This window comes from Chelonia mydas, chromosome 1 (assembly GCF_015237465.2).
Source record: "Chelonia mydas isolate rCheMyd1 chromosome 1, rCheMyd1.pri.v2, whole genome shotgun sequence".
NCBI lineage: Eukaryota > Metazoa > Chordata > Testudines > Cheloniidae > Chelonia > Chelonia mydas.
Window position 1 is genome coordinate 194,721,945 of NC_057849.1, and position 15,526 is coordinate 194,737,470.

The following is a 15,526-nucleotide window of genomic DNA, read 5'->3' on the forward strand; positions in this document are numbered from 1 at the left end:
ATGCTCATAGTGGCCCAAGCCAGGGAGAAGGCAGGCAGCCTCATTCTGTGCCGGCTGGAGCCTATGCATTGTCTTCACATTCAGCTCCAGGTACAGTGACCTACAATAATCCAGCCTGGAAGTGACAAAATGTATGGATCATAGTAGCTAGGTCTTCATCTGGGAGGAAAGGACAAAGTTTCCCAGCAAGAACTGCTGTTGCAAATGGTTTTTAGCCCCTATATAGCATGTGTTTTCAAGATTGAAAGAGATGGGGGGAGGGGGTGTTTAACACTAGCAGTTACTTCTCTCATGCACATATAGTTTGAAGATTTGATCTATTCACATAACCCATCACCCAACTTCAGTTGGCTGCAGTGCTAAGAACAAGTAGTCCCACCTCACCCTTCTCACCATCTACAAAAGTGGCTGGTGTAAGACTCTACTTTGTATTCATGCAAGTTAAAAATGTCACTTACTGTCTAGCATCATTAAATAGCAACCTGTTCTTATTGAATCCTACTTGGTTAAACTGAATTATACTTGACAGGATTTTTTTTTCTAATCTGCCTACCAGAACCATTGTCAGTATTTTACAGTCTACCTTTTTTATGGAAATCAATCTATATTTTTTACACTCACTTGGTACCTTCAGAAACTTGAGGATTACGGTTAGGAACAGTCTTATCCTTTGGGATTCAAAACCTTCCTGTCCATAGCAGACTTAGACATTTGTCTGCAAATTATTAGCACATTTTTATAGGAATTGTCTCAGCGATCCTTCAAGCTCTGGTCTCTTGCTGGCTTTTTACGGCACGAATTGCTTCCATAATTGCCTGCTAGCTATGCTCCTGTCCCAATGTTCTTTCTGTTCCTAAATTGGCTGTGGGAGTTCAACTAAGTGAAAGAACTTAATGTATTCTGCAGTATATGAACTGTCCGTGGCTGCATAAATATTTGAGAAGAAATGCTTCATTTAGAGACATCACTTAACATTGTCCTTTTGCCAGACCATTTTATTAATTAAAATCGGTCCAATGGCAATAGTTTTCTGTATTACTAATGCAAGATGGAGTGGACTATCATTTCTAGCCTGTAATATACTTTATCTTATGACTGTGATGTCAAGACACTTCGATGTGTCTTTGTATAGCATTACAGCTCAGTCACCTGTTAAGTATTCTAATCTGAGTCTCTCTAATAAATCATTCTGAGTTGATGAAATTATGAAAAAAATCCCATCTTGGAAGGAACACTTTAGCTAATAAGAACATGCAGCACACAAGTAACTACAGATTCTAAAAACAGATAGTAATTCAGTGCTTGAGAACGCCCAATACATTCCTTAGGGCTCACTAAGGCTAGTCTGAGGCCACAAGGTGCACTCCAGCTGAAATATGGTTTAAAGTGTGGGTACATTTCATGATCTTTTGAAGCATGCGAAGGTCCCTGTTCCAGTATTTGCCCTGTTGACCTTGGGCCAGGTTTGATGTTCCTATAGAGAGGGTGGATAGTCCAGGGGTAGCACACTAGCCTGGGGTGTAGAATACCCAGTTTCAATTCCCTTCTCTACCACACATGTCCTGTGTGACATTGAGTAAATTATTTAGTCTCCGTGCCTTGGGTCCCCATCTGCAAAATGGGGATAATAGCACTCCCCTACTACACTGGGGTGCTGTGAAGATAAAGACATTGAAGATTGTGAGGCTCTCAGATACTATGGAGATTGTATCTATCTATCTCCATTATAGTAGCACTGAAAAAATTCTTCTAATTTCCTGTAATGGGGGAAAAACGCTTAACAGCTTGCCTTAAAAAGAGTAGCTAGCAGAGTGTGAATGATTTTGTCCTTTGCAGCCAACAGTGGGGTTTTATTCACAAGGATGGTGTTTTTTAATATGCTGTCAGAACTTGTCACTCTCTAAACCCAAAACATTTTACTGTCTGATGGAAAGGGATAAATATAATGTTTTTTAAAATGGAGTGTGATTTCCTACTCCAGAGGTGGATAGAATCTGTACATCCTCTTGTGTAAGTAATGATCAACAGTTTTCATTTCATATAAAAGAAGAATCCTCCTGAAAAAAATAAATTAAACTTTTCTGCAATTTATATTTTGAGATTTGCCTGGTTTTGCTCATTCTCACCAGTTTGGGTTTAAGGTTTAAGATACAACAAAGAATTTAGGCATATGCCTAGCTTTAAGCACATGAATATTCCTATTAAACACATGCCTAATTTTAAGTATGTGAGTAGTTCAAATCCTTTACTAATTTGCGGCCTTAGAGACTAGAACAGAAAAGAAAATTAGGCTTTACCTCTTCTATACGCTGTGAGGTTCCACAGGCCCAAAATGTTTCTGTGCTAGCTTTCTCTTTTAGCCAGTGAGTAAAGTTACGTTACTGTGCAACAATTCAGTGATCTGGGTATTGGCAACGAGGAATGCGATTTGTGTGTGTGTGTGTGTGTGTGTGTGTGTGTGTGTGTCTGTCTGTCTGTCTGTCTGTCTCTCTCTGCCAGTACTAAAAATTGGGGTAATCACCAGAAATCCTGTCATCTATGCAGTTAACACAATATGTAATCTTTCTGCGTGAGAATACCAGGTAAAAATATTAGACAGTATTCAATTTGTATTGATGATCTCTACAATAATTCCCTTGAATAGGCTAGCCAGCAGTTAGTACAGTACTTGTACTTATAATTTATCCTTTCAAGACAATGACAGGGAAGTGTTTGATCTGAGAATGGGTAGTTTAAATAAACCTCTCCATTTCCTTATTTGTTACATTCAACAAATCATCATTTTTTATCCCTTTTGGAATTATATCTACTCTTGTAAGGAAAAATTTAGTGAAATGCACATTTTTGATATATCTTAATACTTTCAAGTTATGTGTTTTGATTTTTATCTGTTGTAGCCAATATTCGCCAGGTCCAGGTCCTTAACCACAGCAATAGCCAGCTCTGACTGGTACTATCCAACTCTTGCTGTTTTATTTATTTGCTTATTTAAAGAGGCATACAAAAATAACCCCGCAATAATTCCACCATATCATTTACACCTAATCTTTCTTTTTAGAGGTACCTTTCACAGAGGTGACCAATATTGACTGGTGCTAGTCAACCCAATTAATGTATTAGACAATTTAAAAGTTGGAACTGGGGAAAATTTCAGCTAAGAAATCAACAGTCACACCAGGGCACAGGTTTCATTACAAAACACAAAACTCAGCCTAGGTGCATTGAGTACAGACACATCATACACACAGCTATGTGCAGGTGTGCCCACACACAGATATGCAGGGATATAGAATTTTAACTTGGAAGGCCTAGAATAATTAAGATTCAACAACCCTAATTGCTCCATTTAAGCTTCCTGGCACCTTGAGTCCTTAATTACACTCTATAATTCAGTGTGCTCCTCTGAAACTCTAGAGCCATTCAAATAGAATTGTGGTGTTGGTGATGTGCGCTCTATCCCTGTCTGTGTTTGTTGGAAGGTCACCGTAGCCATAAGCCATTGTTTCTGAAGATCTCTTGGGAACTCATCTAACATCTCCTTGGGTACTGTGATTGAGTGTCACTTCCATGTAAATATCTCATAAGTAGCCAGATTGTGCCACAAGAATAAATTGTTTTATGGAATTTCTATGGAGTCCAACAGCCTAAAGGAAATGTAACATCTGTGCCTGCATGTCAGCAAGTCTCACACACATGCCAGCTGCTGATTTCTCCAGTAGCCTTATCACAAGGAATTCAGGGTCAGTTTTTTAAAAGTATTAGGTACCTAAAGATGCAGATTGGCATCTAGTGAGACTTGTGCCTAGGTGCCTAACTCCTATTGATTTTTAGCTCTAAGTTACTAGAACCAAATGAAAGGAAATATATTTTGTGCTTATAATTTTAGATCGGGATGAAATACTGTGTTAACTGAGTAAGAAAGGGGAATTACTCTGAGACAATGAGGCAGATGTAGTAAAAGGAACTTCTTGCTTTCATTGGCTTAAATTAAGATTTTTACAGCTAAATTCCGAATGATTTTATCCATGTAATGCACTCACTGAAGTCTATAGGAGCTGCATCATTAAAACCACCCATTTAGTTCTGAAATTTTAATCTTTCTTGCTGTTTTAGCATAAGTTTTGTTTCCAGTTCTTATGTTTAAATTCTTCTGCGGAGTATGAAAAAAAAATTATAATATAAATCTGTCCAGACTGGGGCAACATGCCACTATTAACAGTTGCTCTTGTCTTCATTTTAGAAGTGGTCAGATTTTTACATAGGAACTGCAAAGGCAGAGTATCTGGTAGTGGTTAGAGCAAGGAACTGGGATTCAGGAGTCATTGGATCAGCTATTGATTCATTGTGTGATGTGGGGCAAATCACCACCTTTAAACAAAGATAACGTTTACCTACCCCATAAGGGTGTTGTCAGACTAATATCATTAATATTGGTTTAAAATACCTAATGAAAAACATGGTCTTGCTCTAATTCAACAAGGCACTTATGCATGTGCATAATTTTAAGTATGTGAATGGTCCCACTGAAGTAATCCAAATCCAGGACATAAAAATGATCACTCATATGCTTAAATTCCCTGTGTGCTTAAATACCTTGCTGAACTGGGGCCTTCAGAGTATTATTCTTCTTTCATGTTCATATCCGAAACATCCATCGCTCATCTAGAAAGAAATTCTCACAGCTTTCTTCTAACACTGAACAAAATCTGGGCCCAAACTTGAGAACTGCAGTTGTGCAGGGACTCAGCACGCAGCTGGATTGGGCCTCCTCTATGTAGACATTGGGTCAAAAAGAAGAAATATGCTAAATGACAAGAAAACTTAGGTCATGTAGTGGTGATTCACAATACAGGCATTGTTATCACTGGATCACATAACCTGGAATGATTAATGCCTTGTTTTAGTTTGATGGCATGCAGAAGCACAGTCCAATGCCTGATGTTACCCATCCTATTTATCGTCTCTCTTCACTAAATAGGAAGCAAGGTACCTTTCCTTATCCAGCCAAACTAAGACATGTATGAAGCATTAGTAAAATACCTCTAAGAGGCGATTAACAGGATTCTTTTCAAAGAGCAAAATATGTGGAATTCTATTTTCAGAACAAAAATCTGATAAATTTAACAGGATAACTGTCTGGACAATTCTATTTTTTTTTTTTTTTTTTTTTTTTTAAAGTAAAAGTGACAGTCATGGCATTACCTGCTTCTGTTAATATAATCAGTCAATGGTAGAAACTTTGCTCATCATTTCAGATGCAGTCATGCGAAATGCATTCAACTCTATTTCATATATTTTTGCAAAAGAAAATGCAAAAATGCCTTTCCCTCTGTGTTGTTTAAACTCCTGGTTCTGGTTCCAGTATCTCAAAGTCTTGACAATAATTGCAATATTGCATGCTGCCAGCATTTGCAAATTCAGTACAAACCTCTTTATATTGATTTCACACTTTTTTTAAAAAAAAAATAAAGTGAGGGTTTTGCACCTGGATAGATGCTTATGTTTTTGGATCATGAAGCACTAAGGATCTTGAGCTGCACCGATTTCTACCCCACGTCTCATTTCTCTCATGGTTTAAACAAAACAAAACAGTAATGTGACTTATCGGTCATAAGCAATTCTAGTGTTCTTCTCCTAGAATTTGGTGTGCATCTAGAGGAAAGCTTCACGGTTACATAAAACAGGTTTCAGAGTGGTAGCCATGTTAGTCTGTATCAGCAGAAACAACGAGACGTCCTTGGGGCACCTTAGAGACTAACAAATTTATTTCGGCATAAGCTTTCATGCATCTGTTGAAGTGGGTTATAGCCCACGAAAGTTTGTGCCCCAAAGAATTTGTTAGTCTCCAAAGTGCCACAAGGACTCCTCGTTGTTTTTGTAGTTACATAAAATTTTGTGTGTTTCTATGATGGGGGAAGGAATTCAGAGGTTGCAAAGGAAGCAAAGACACCGAAAAAGGAATGTGATTTGCAAACAAGAGCAAATGATGTGTATTCTCACCCTTAAATATTACAAACCCTTTAAAAATAATGTTCAATTTATATGCGCTTATTACCAGCACTAAAAATTACAGTTGAAAGTGCAAATACCAGTTCTATGATGTATACATTTTGTGGTGCAGTTTCAAAAGTGGCACCATATGGAAGATTTTGTAAAAATGTGGCTGTATATACACACCTTCCTCCCGCTTTTCTTCACACTCAGTCTTATATTCCTCAGTAGTTCTTATTCAGAAAAAAGTCCCCGCTGAAGTCAATGGGAGGGTTGCTATGTAAGCACCCGACTGCATTTGGCCCTATTTTGCCCCACAAAAGAGAGAACAGTATTTCAATCTAGATTACTTCTATTTCAGGTTAAAGAAACAAAGATGTAGATGGCTTGATTCAGTGAAAGCACTTAAGCATGTGCTTAACCGGGATTCAATCATATGCAGTACAGTAAAACAAATATTTGAGTGGTTAGCTGAATCGGGGTCATACTGTCTTCCATGAGAGAGAGAGAGAGGCTAGTGACCTACTCTGACTTTCAGAATTCAAACTGAAAACACAAAATATCAGCTGCCTCACCCAGCTACCACTTGCAGCAGGCAGAGAGATAGCAGTGATTAAAGGTGCAGTACAAAAAAAAAAAACAAAACAAAACCAGGATTACCTCATTTCTCCAGTTACACATCTACATAAAACATACCTACAGATATAGACCTAGTAGATGAAACAGTGCAAACAGGTAGTCTTGTACTTATGTTTCTTCTCCAGAAGCCCTTTTATTCCCCGCACATCACATGACTATTTCTCCTTGTGTCCACCAGAGAGGAATCACCTCAAGGTTCTGTCCCCTAAGACCAAGCCCTCTGCCTACTCTGCATGCTCTTTTCCAAATCACCCAGGACAGCCTTCATCCTGTTGTCATGAGCTGCAGCTGACAAAGTCATTGGCATTATTGGTCTAGCTCTGTTATAGTAGAAACCCTCACAAGCTTTTTCTCATATTATAAATAAACTTTAACTTTTTAAAATTGAAACATTATAATTAAATTAAATGGAAGGATGTCTTTGTCCTGAAACTGATTCCTACATCTATGCATATAGACATGATACTTAATATAATTAGAGAATGGCTCAAACTAGAAAGCTCCAAACACCCATGAATTTTGGGCCTGGGCCTACTCAGAGAAATCAGTGGAAGTTTGGATTGGGGGCAGGAGCAGGTCATTTGGTTGGGAAAGTTTGGATATGAATTTGTGACTGGCTTTCACCTTTCTGAAAGGCTGAACCAAACCCCAGACCCAAACCCCTGCAAACTGTGGGCAAGGTTAGATCCCGAGCTGAACTTTGGAGCTCAAAACAATGAATGAGCATAGATTCACTCTACAAAGGATTGAGTATCTCAGCTGTTCATATGAGGAAGCCTACTTGGCAGGATATAAGGCTGAGAGGCAAATGGCAATCAGGGAGCAGAAGATGCATCTTCAAGACCCAGAAATGAGACAGAACTGGTGCCAATTCGCATCCCTTTATCCTACTCAAGGGATGAAACACATTAAGTACCCAAGTACTGTACATTATTTTATCTTCTATCCCTTGAGTGGGATAAAGGGGTGTGACACTGGCTTTTGTGTTACTTTCTTCCCTTGGCTATTTGAAATACACATACTGTATTCGGACAGGTTTCAGAGTGGTAGCTGTGTTAGTCTGTATCAGCAAAAACAACGACATGTATCTGATGAAGTGGGTTATATCCCACAAAAGCTTATGCCCAAATAAATGTGTTAATCTTTAAGGTGCCACAAGGACTCCTCGTTGTTTATACTGTATTCTGTCCATTTAAAATATGACTTTACTTTTCTCATCTTTGTTCTGTTTGCAAGAGGCAATGGATGTCTGTTGAGCCCCTTTTTCAAGCTCCTTTCATCTCTGCTGCCTCTTGGCATAGGGATGGAATGGGGGATTCTGCCCTCTACAATCTTCTCTTCCATATTCTCTCCCTCCACTTTTAAGAAAGTACAGTAGAAAGCTTTTAAACACAGATAACCTGATAGTACCAGTATATTACTCTTAGCACAGCTATTCCTTTAGGATTTATGCGTGCCACAGGCGTTTGTAACGTCTTGTCACATCTCTTCATGCACTAGTTTAATCTCCTATTAAATGTTAACTTTCTGTGCATATTTTTCAAAGAACACTTAGAAAAAACTTTCAACACAGTAGCAATGTATATTGAGCAATGCAATCATAGCTGCACAAGTGCTGAGGGGGAAAGGCAATAAGTTATCTGCTGAAAGCTGACCCTCTCTCTCTCACACACAAGCAATCTAACCCTTTGCTCAGCTCAGGTGACACAAAGAGGCAGGAAAGCAGCCATGTATCTCCAGCTGGAGATTCCCCAGTCAACTCCTATGCAACCCCTAGCACAGAGGGTGTGTCAGGGGTTGGGGATCATGCTCTGGCAATAGCTGCTTGGAAGATGGCCCCTTGGGAGAGCCATAGTCAGTCACAATAAAGTAGAGCTGGGCTGCTCTAACCAGCTATGGGACTGGCATAGAACTAGCCCCAGAATCAAGAAGCAGCAGCTGGCTCCCTTGTCATCCCCACTCTCAGCTGTTGAAGCTGGGTGCAGCTGAGATTCTCGGCCAGAAAGAGGAGAATGCCTTTCGGAAAGTCAGGTTCTACATACACCATTGAACCCCAGGCTGGGGGAGTTTTCTATTACTCTTTTCTGCATATTAACTTGTTCTGATTTTGGATGATAAACATTATTACTTGAATGGGGGAGGGAAGAACAGGCACTGTTCTATGTCTGGTAAATTGTCCCACTTGCCGTAGATCCTCAACAATGTGATAACCCAAAAAGGAGGTTCAGATTACTTTGGGTAAGTGCCCAAAAGTTTGGATACTAAACTGAAGCTTTTTCTATATCTTGGAGTCTGCACAGACTAGAAGTCTCATTGTCTGTTTGTTTGACTCACTGTCACAGATTAGTACATTTTGTGTCTAGCTTCTAGGTTAAGTTACTCGTTATGGTATATGGTCATATACAATAGGATCCATTTAAAAAACTCAGCATTTACAAAAAGTTACCACCCCTCAGTTTATGAACATAGAAATTCAGAGACTCAGAATTCTGGGTTTGATTCCAGGTTCTGGAGGGGAGTGGTTATAGGCACTTCTGATCCTGTCCCCATCCTGACCCTTCCCCCCCCCCGCCCACACACACACACTCCTGTCCAGCCCCTCCCTGTGTCCTCTGGCTTCAATACCCCTCTTCTATCAAGCTCCCCCTCCCATTCTCTGGCTCCATCCCCTGCGTGCCAGCAGGAGATGCATTGAGAACACAGGAGAGACAGTTGTCCCTAAGTCTCTGACTGCCAGATGCTGGGAATGGATGATGGGATAGATCATTTGATAATTGTTCTGTTCATTCCCTTTGAAGCATCTGGCGCAGGCCACTGTCAGAAGACAGGATACTGAGCTAGATGGACCTTTGGTCTGACCCAGTGTGACCATTCTTATGTTCTTATGACAGACTCCCTGCTCTCTGTTCCTGAGACTAGGTGCCAGACACAGGAAGGAATAATTGCATGGAAAGTCCTGCTCAGTCCCTGCCATCCTAGGCTGGAACATGCTTAGTACAGATGGAATCTTATAAGAAGTTATTTGACAAACTCTAATGAGTCTCTCCTGAGCATGTGCAACCTGTGATTTTCAGAGGCTTATAACTTGGCCAAATCTGGGTGCATTTTCACAGGGATAAAATAAAAGCACATTCTTGACATCAGGACAGTCCCCCTTGCCCCATTTCAAACTCTTGTTCCAAACACCAAGATGCTAGAGACTCTCAACAAAAAGAAATCTCATTCTCAGGAAAGAATGAACCATTTTTGCTGAAACTTTCAAAAAACAAAATCAGTCTGAGGCAGACACCTGGAATGGCGTATTTCAGTCAGAAAGATTAAAGTTTGGCAAAATTATAAGCAGTTGAAAACAGGGTGTTATAATGGGAAGTATTAGGCAACCTTAACAAAAGCAATTGCTACCAGCTCTGCCTATACTAAAATAGATTAAACAGATAACCCTGATTAGATAGATAGATAACTGTAACGGGATAAATATATTTCAAGTGGGCTGGAAAAAGTTTGAGTTAAAAGGAAGTCAAGTTATTTTCTGTTTTAAAATATAAAATTGGGAATGGGTTTTGTCTTTCTGCCCACTCCCAAAACCTTCATATATTTAGGGATGCTTTAAGATATTGGTTTTCATTTGTATCTCCCCATAGACTTTAAGATCAGAAGGAACCATCGTGACCATCTCGTCTGACCTCTTGCACATTGCAGGCCACAGACCCTTACCCACCTACTCCTGTAATAGATCCCTAACTTCTGGCTGAGTTTCTGAAGCCCTCAAATAATGATTTAAAGACTTCAAGTTTCAGAGAATCCACCATTTACTCTATGCAAACTAGCAAGCAACCCATGCCCACACTGCAGAGGAAGGGAAAAAAAAACCAAAACGAAACAAAAAACCAGGGTCTCTGCCAACCTGACCTGAGGGAAACTTCATTCCCAACCCCAAATATAGTGATCAGTTAGACCCTGAACATGTCAGTAAGACCCACCAGCCAGAAAGGGGGGGAAGTATTCACTGTAGTAACTCAGAGGCCTGCCCACCTAGTGTCTCATCTCTGGCTGTTGGAGATATTTGCTGCTAGCAGTCGCAGATGCGCCCATGCCATTGTAGGCAGTCTCATCTGATCATTCCCTCCATAAATTTATCAAGCTAAGTTTTTTGCCCCCATTGTTCTCCTTAGAAGTCTGTTCCAGAACGTCACTCCTTTGATGGTTAGGAACCTTCATTTAATTTCAAATCTAAACTTGTTGAGAGCCAGTTTATATCCATTTGTTCTTGTACCAACACTGGCCCTTAACTTAAGCAACTCCTCTCCTTCCCTGGAGTTTACTCCCCTGCTTTATTTGTGTTTGCATAGCTAGTAATGTGCTATAGCTAAAAAGGAGACAAAATAAGAAATATATTTTGAAAAGTGCTCAGCTTTAGTATATTATTGGTTCTATAGAATCTCCTAGTACTCAGATTTTAAAACAAATTCATGACTCTTGACAACGTAAAGATGGGCCAGGAACATTAGAGACTTGGAAGAAGGGTTTTCCATTTCCTTTCATGTGGTTTCATGGCAGCCAGCCTTAATGTTCTGCTGGAATTGGGCTAGAAAATGAACCATCCGTGGGAAGCAGAGTATTATTTGTTTACTTTTCTAATTTACCAAACATTTACTTATTGTAATAAGAGCTGCTAGGGAATTTTTCAGCTGTTTTTTTTTTTTAAACCAAAAAAATCCCCTGCTGATTCATCAAAACCAAAACTGTTAATGAAACAGGGTCAGTTTGATGAATCTCCTGCATCAAAATAATATTGAGAACAAGTTTTAAAATTATCAAAAATGACCGGTTTTGAAATGTTCTAAATGTAAAATTTGTTTCTAATGTCAAGATGATTTTTTGTTTTGAAATTTTAGTAAATTTAGACTAAAAATAGTTAAAGAAGATCAAAATTGAAATTAAACGTTCCAAGATTAACAAAATGAAATGTTTTGATTGACCCAAACCAAAAATATTTTTTGATTTTCAGTTGCCGAAAAATTCAGATTTTAACTTTTCATCTGATTTGGGAGAGGAAAATTTTTCAATATCTCAAATGCTTTTGAGGGATGGAAAAATCAGTTTCTTGCCCTCCTCTAACTGGAATATGGAAATTGAGCTGCTAAAGAAGAGATTATTAATTATCATTATTGTAATCTTTTTAAGACCTCAGTCCTGCAAGGTGCTGACCTCTCTGACCTTGATCTAGCAAAGCACTTATGCATCTGCAGTTTCATTGAAGTCAGTGCTCAGTAATTTGCAGGACTGAGCCTGAATCCACAGGTTGAGTCAAAGTTCACTGAAGTTGATGGATTCTCTTAATTGACTTCCGGGGATTTTGGGTCAAACCCCTAACACATCACTCAACAGTATGGACATCTAAGCTTTCAGGTAACTCAGCTTTTGTGAGAAATTCACAAAATCCAATTCAAGAGCGATAGTGTTTTGCCACTGTTAATGGGGGACTTTCAGAGGCAATGACCTACTGTCATTAATTTTTGTCTTAAAACTAATTACAATAAGCCATTACCTTAAAACAGGCTTAAATTCTTTTGCATTCTGAAAAAGAAGCAGTGCATGCTCAGTTTTATTAAAGGAGAGCTCAGTGGTTAAATACTAGCATTCTCTTGTTGCCTGAATGTCCAGCATCCTCATACTTAAGAGTTCAGTCCAGCAAGGTGCCAAGCATATCACACAGAGATCAAAGCCTCTGAAGAACCAGTGTCTTTTCCAAGCACAGTGCACACACAAGAGTCATGTGCTTTTATTGAGGTAAAGAACATAATGGAATATTGCCATCTGTTTCTTAGCCACTTGGATTTGAAAATCTTGGTCAATGTTTCTTGATGTCTGTGCAAAAAGGATAATACTTTATGTTATTTGTTATTGAGAGTGCCCGTATCTTTATTTATGGTCTAAATTCTAACCTGATGTTTTAAAATACAACTAACTTTTTGTAGGTGCGGATTTGGAATCAACAAAATATCTTACTCCACTGACCTAAAGCAGACACAGAATCCAGGCCTCTGAAGGTGAACCACAAGTGCCTTTGATCCACTGTACTGCCCTTTCCCAAAAATCTAAATGTAAGTATACCCAGTTTTGACACTCCAAATGACCTATCCACAATGACTAAGCCTGAACACAATTGGTTAAAGACTCAAGCAGTCATAAAATAATCACTTGGGTCTTCCACAGGACTTGCTAAGTTACTCAAGTGTTTGCCATATGCTGTTTGAATTTCAAGTAGAAATTTCTCCACTACAAAACTTCTTTGCACTCAATCTCAGTATGATTTTTTCAAAGAATTAAAGAAAATACCCCATTGGGGAAATCTCCTAAATTCAAAGTGAGAAAAAAAAATATAATTTGTAGCTCTTCGTGTAACTGTTAGACTTTTCTGTAACATTTTGCATTTTCTCCTGCTTGTTTAAAGGATTCTGTTAATATTTTCTCGGGTTAGGGAGGGATCAGTTACGGACTTCATTGGGAAAGGATTTTTTTCTATTGAGAGGGGTAGCATGCACAGTAATTTTCTCTTGGGCTGACTGAGGGCTCTTTAGAATCTAGTGAATCATGATTATTATATACTTATGATATCCATACTGTGTGTGAGAGTCGGTGTATAAAAATCACACAGCAGCGTCACTCTAATGTTGAATATCTCTGAGTAACAGCAAGTAGATGGTAAACATCATTTTGAGCTTCAATGGAAAAGTTTCTTACAAGTAGACATTAGCTCATAGTATCCACAGTCATGACTATTATGTATTCTCAAATGTGACTTTTGGAACTAAAAATCATTGTTGCCTAATAAGATACATTATTATTTTATTTAATTTTAAAAAATCCATTTGTTGAGAATGAATCATGTAAATACCTCAGATGTTTCACTATAAGAGAAGGAAAAAGCACATTTGATTGTTTTGATCTTTTATAGAAAAAGGTCCAATAGAATTTAATTGGGATGAAACCAACAGCTTACTATAAAAATAACTCTAAAAACATATAGAGCTATGTCCTCAGCCTTGGTTAGAGACACACACACTTTTTGCACCTGTTCCACCTCCTCAGATACAGAGGCAGGGCCAAAGTGTTGTGCAATCCTCAGTCAATGGAGCTGTCCCCACTGACCGTCCCACTCAGTGTAACTTAGTGGCCCTATGTCCTACCTGGCCCTAAAAGGGCGGGGGGGGGGGGGGAGAAACAGAAAGGTAGATCTTTCTCACAGCTTTGTGAGCTTGGTGCAACTGAAGGATCCAACCCCAAAAATTTAATAGACAATGAGATCCTTTCTACAGAACGTTTGAAACCTCGTATTGAATTTATTAGGCCTTTCAAACCTTGATCCAAAATATAGTCAAAGCCAATGAAAAGATCCACCAGTAGGAATTGGATTGGGCTCTTATTACCTAGCTATACATTTCTAGAGAGAGGTTGGTTAAAATAGTATAAAGACAGGTTATTTTCTAGCCAATTTCATAGGAGTTTTCCATAGGGATGCTACTGTGTTATTCTTAAAACTGGTTATATAAGAACTACTGAATATTTCATCAGACAGCTACAAATAAGAATAATTAGCACATAGTTCTTTTCATCAATAAATTTCAACATGCTTTGCAAAGATGAGTAAGCATCATTATCCCCATTTTACAGAAAGGGAGGGTGAAACACAGAGTTTAAATGACTTGTTCAATGTCTCAACAAGTCAATGGCAAAGCTGGGAACAGAACTCAGCTATTGTGACTCCAGTCTAATGCTTTATCTACAGCACTGTGTTAAGAAGATCAAAATTAATGCCTTCTCTTTTCAGAAACGTGTACATAAAGTAGAATAGCATTGTACATTTTCAAAATTTTAGTGAAAAATTATGAAAACTACCATTTCCCCCCTTTTTCTGACCTGTTCCAGTGCACAGAAATACACCTAAGCTATAAAGTTCAGATCTTGATAGAAACCTGGCCAGAATTCAAGGATATTTAGATATAGATATAGAGCCTGAAATAAAGCCCTAGCGCTATCTTCATAGGCAGTCTTGAAAATTTTCAAGCTTGGGTATCAGCTGGTGAAGATGTTTGAAAGGAATTTGGATCCAATAGAATTTCTGAGCTCCAACCAAAACCAACATTTTAATTGTTTCAACTGAAAAGGGGTAGGGGGTGACTCAGCAAGTGGGTTTCCTGTAACTAAATATCCCCCCAAACAGTTCTGCTGGGTTGCCTTTATAAAATACAAAATATAACATATGAATCTTCCTTAATCGCCAGCACTTATTTTAGTATGTCATTTTAAATGCAAAACAGGAAAAGGATGCTCAGAAGAAACCCTTGGGGATATCAAAATATTGTTTGATGACAGTTTTAAATGCTTGACATAAGAATATCAATCACCTGAAAGTAATTTCTAGACTAGGAGATTTAGGTTCTTTAAGTAATAAAGTATTTTAAAATGCAATTATGCGTGCATCTCACTTGTTTCAAATTACCTATGCTTTATTCTACTATGGTGTTAGCCCTACTCAGCTGTCACTAAGTGGACGGATGCACTATTTTAATAACATTTTTTAATTAAAATATTTGAAAAAGGCCATTGAAATGGTTGGGGGAGGGCAATCCGAAAAATGGCCAGGATGAATAAATTTAGCTTCCCAGACATTCTCTAAATTTAATCCACAAAGTAGAGGGAAAATATATTGGGTCAAATGCAGATATGCTATGGACGATGGGGAAAGTAGCTGTAAGTTTCTGGGGGTCTTAAACTGGTTTAATTTACCTGCCCAGAATGAGATGTTTAAGTGGAGAGTAGGGCAATTGCAATTTATGTATCCTTATGGCCTCCTGTCGGTTTCTTTTTCAAAGGAACTCCCCTCTGTGGCCCC

At 38.6% G+C, this 15,526-nt stretch overlaps 1 protein-coding gene and 1 long non-coding RNA gene across 2 annotated transcripts in view; one reads left to right on the forward strand and one right to left on the reverse strand.

Moving 5' to 3' along the window:
• The window catches only part of COL8A1 (collagen type VIII alpha 1 chain), a 119,860-nt gene that overhangs the window by 62,641 nt on the left and 41,693 nt on the right, over window positions 1-15,526 (forward strand). The window contains exon 2 of the mRNA XM_007061620.4: window positions 12,609-12,734. The gene's annotated coding sequence lies outside the window, so the exon portion shown is untranslated. The remainder of the gene's footprint in view (window positions 1-12,608; window positions 12,735-15,526) is intronic.
• LOC122464156 overlaps window positions 1-15,526 on the reverse strand; it is an 81,082-nt gene that overhangs the window by 33,833 nt on the left and 31,723 nt on the right. The gene's annotated exons all lie outside the window — the stretch shown is intronic.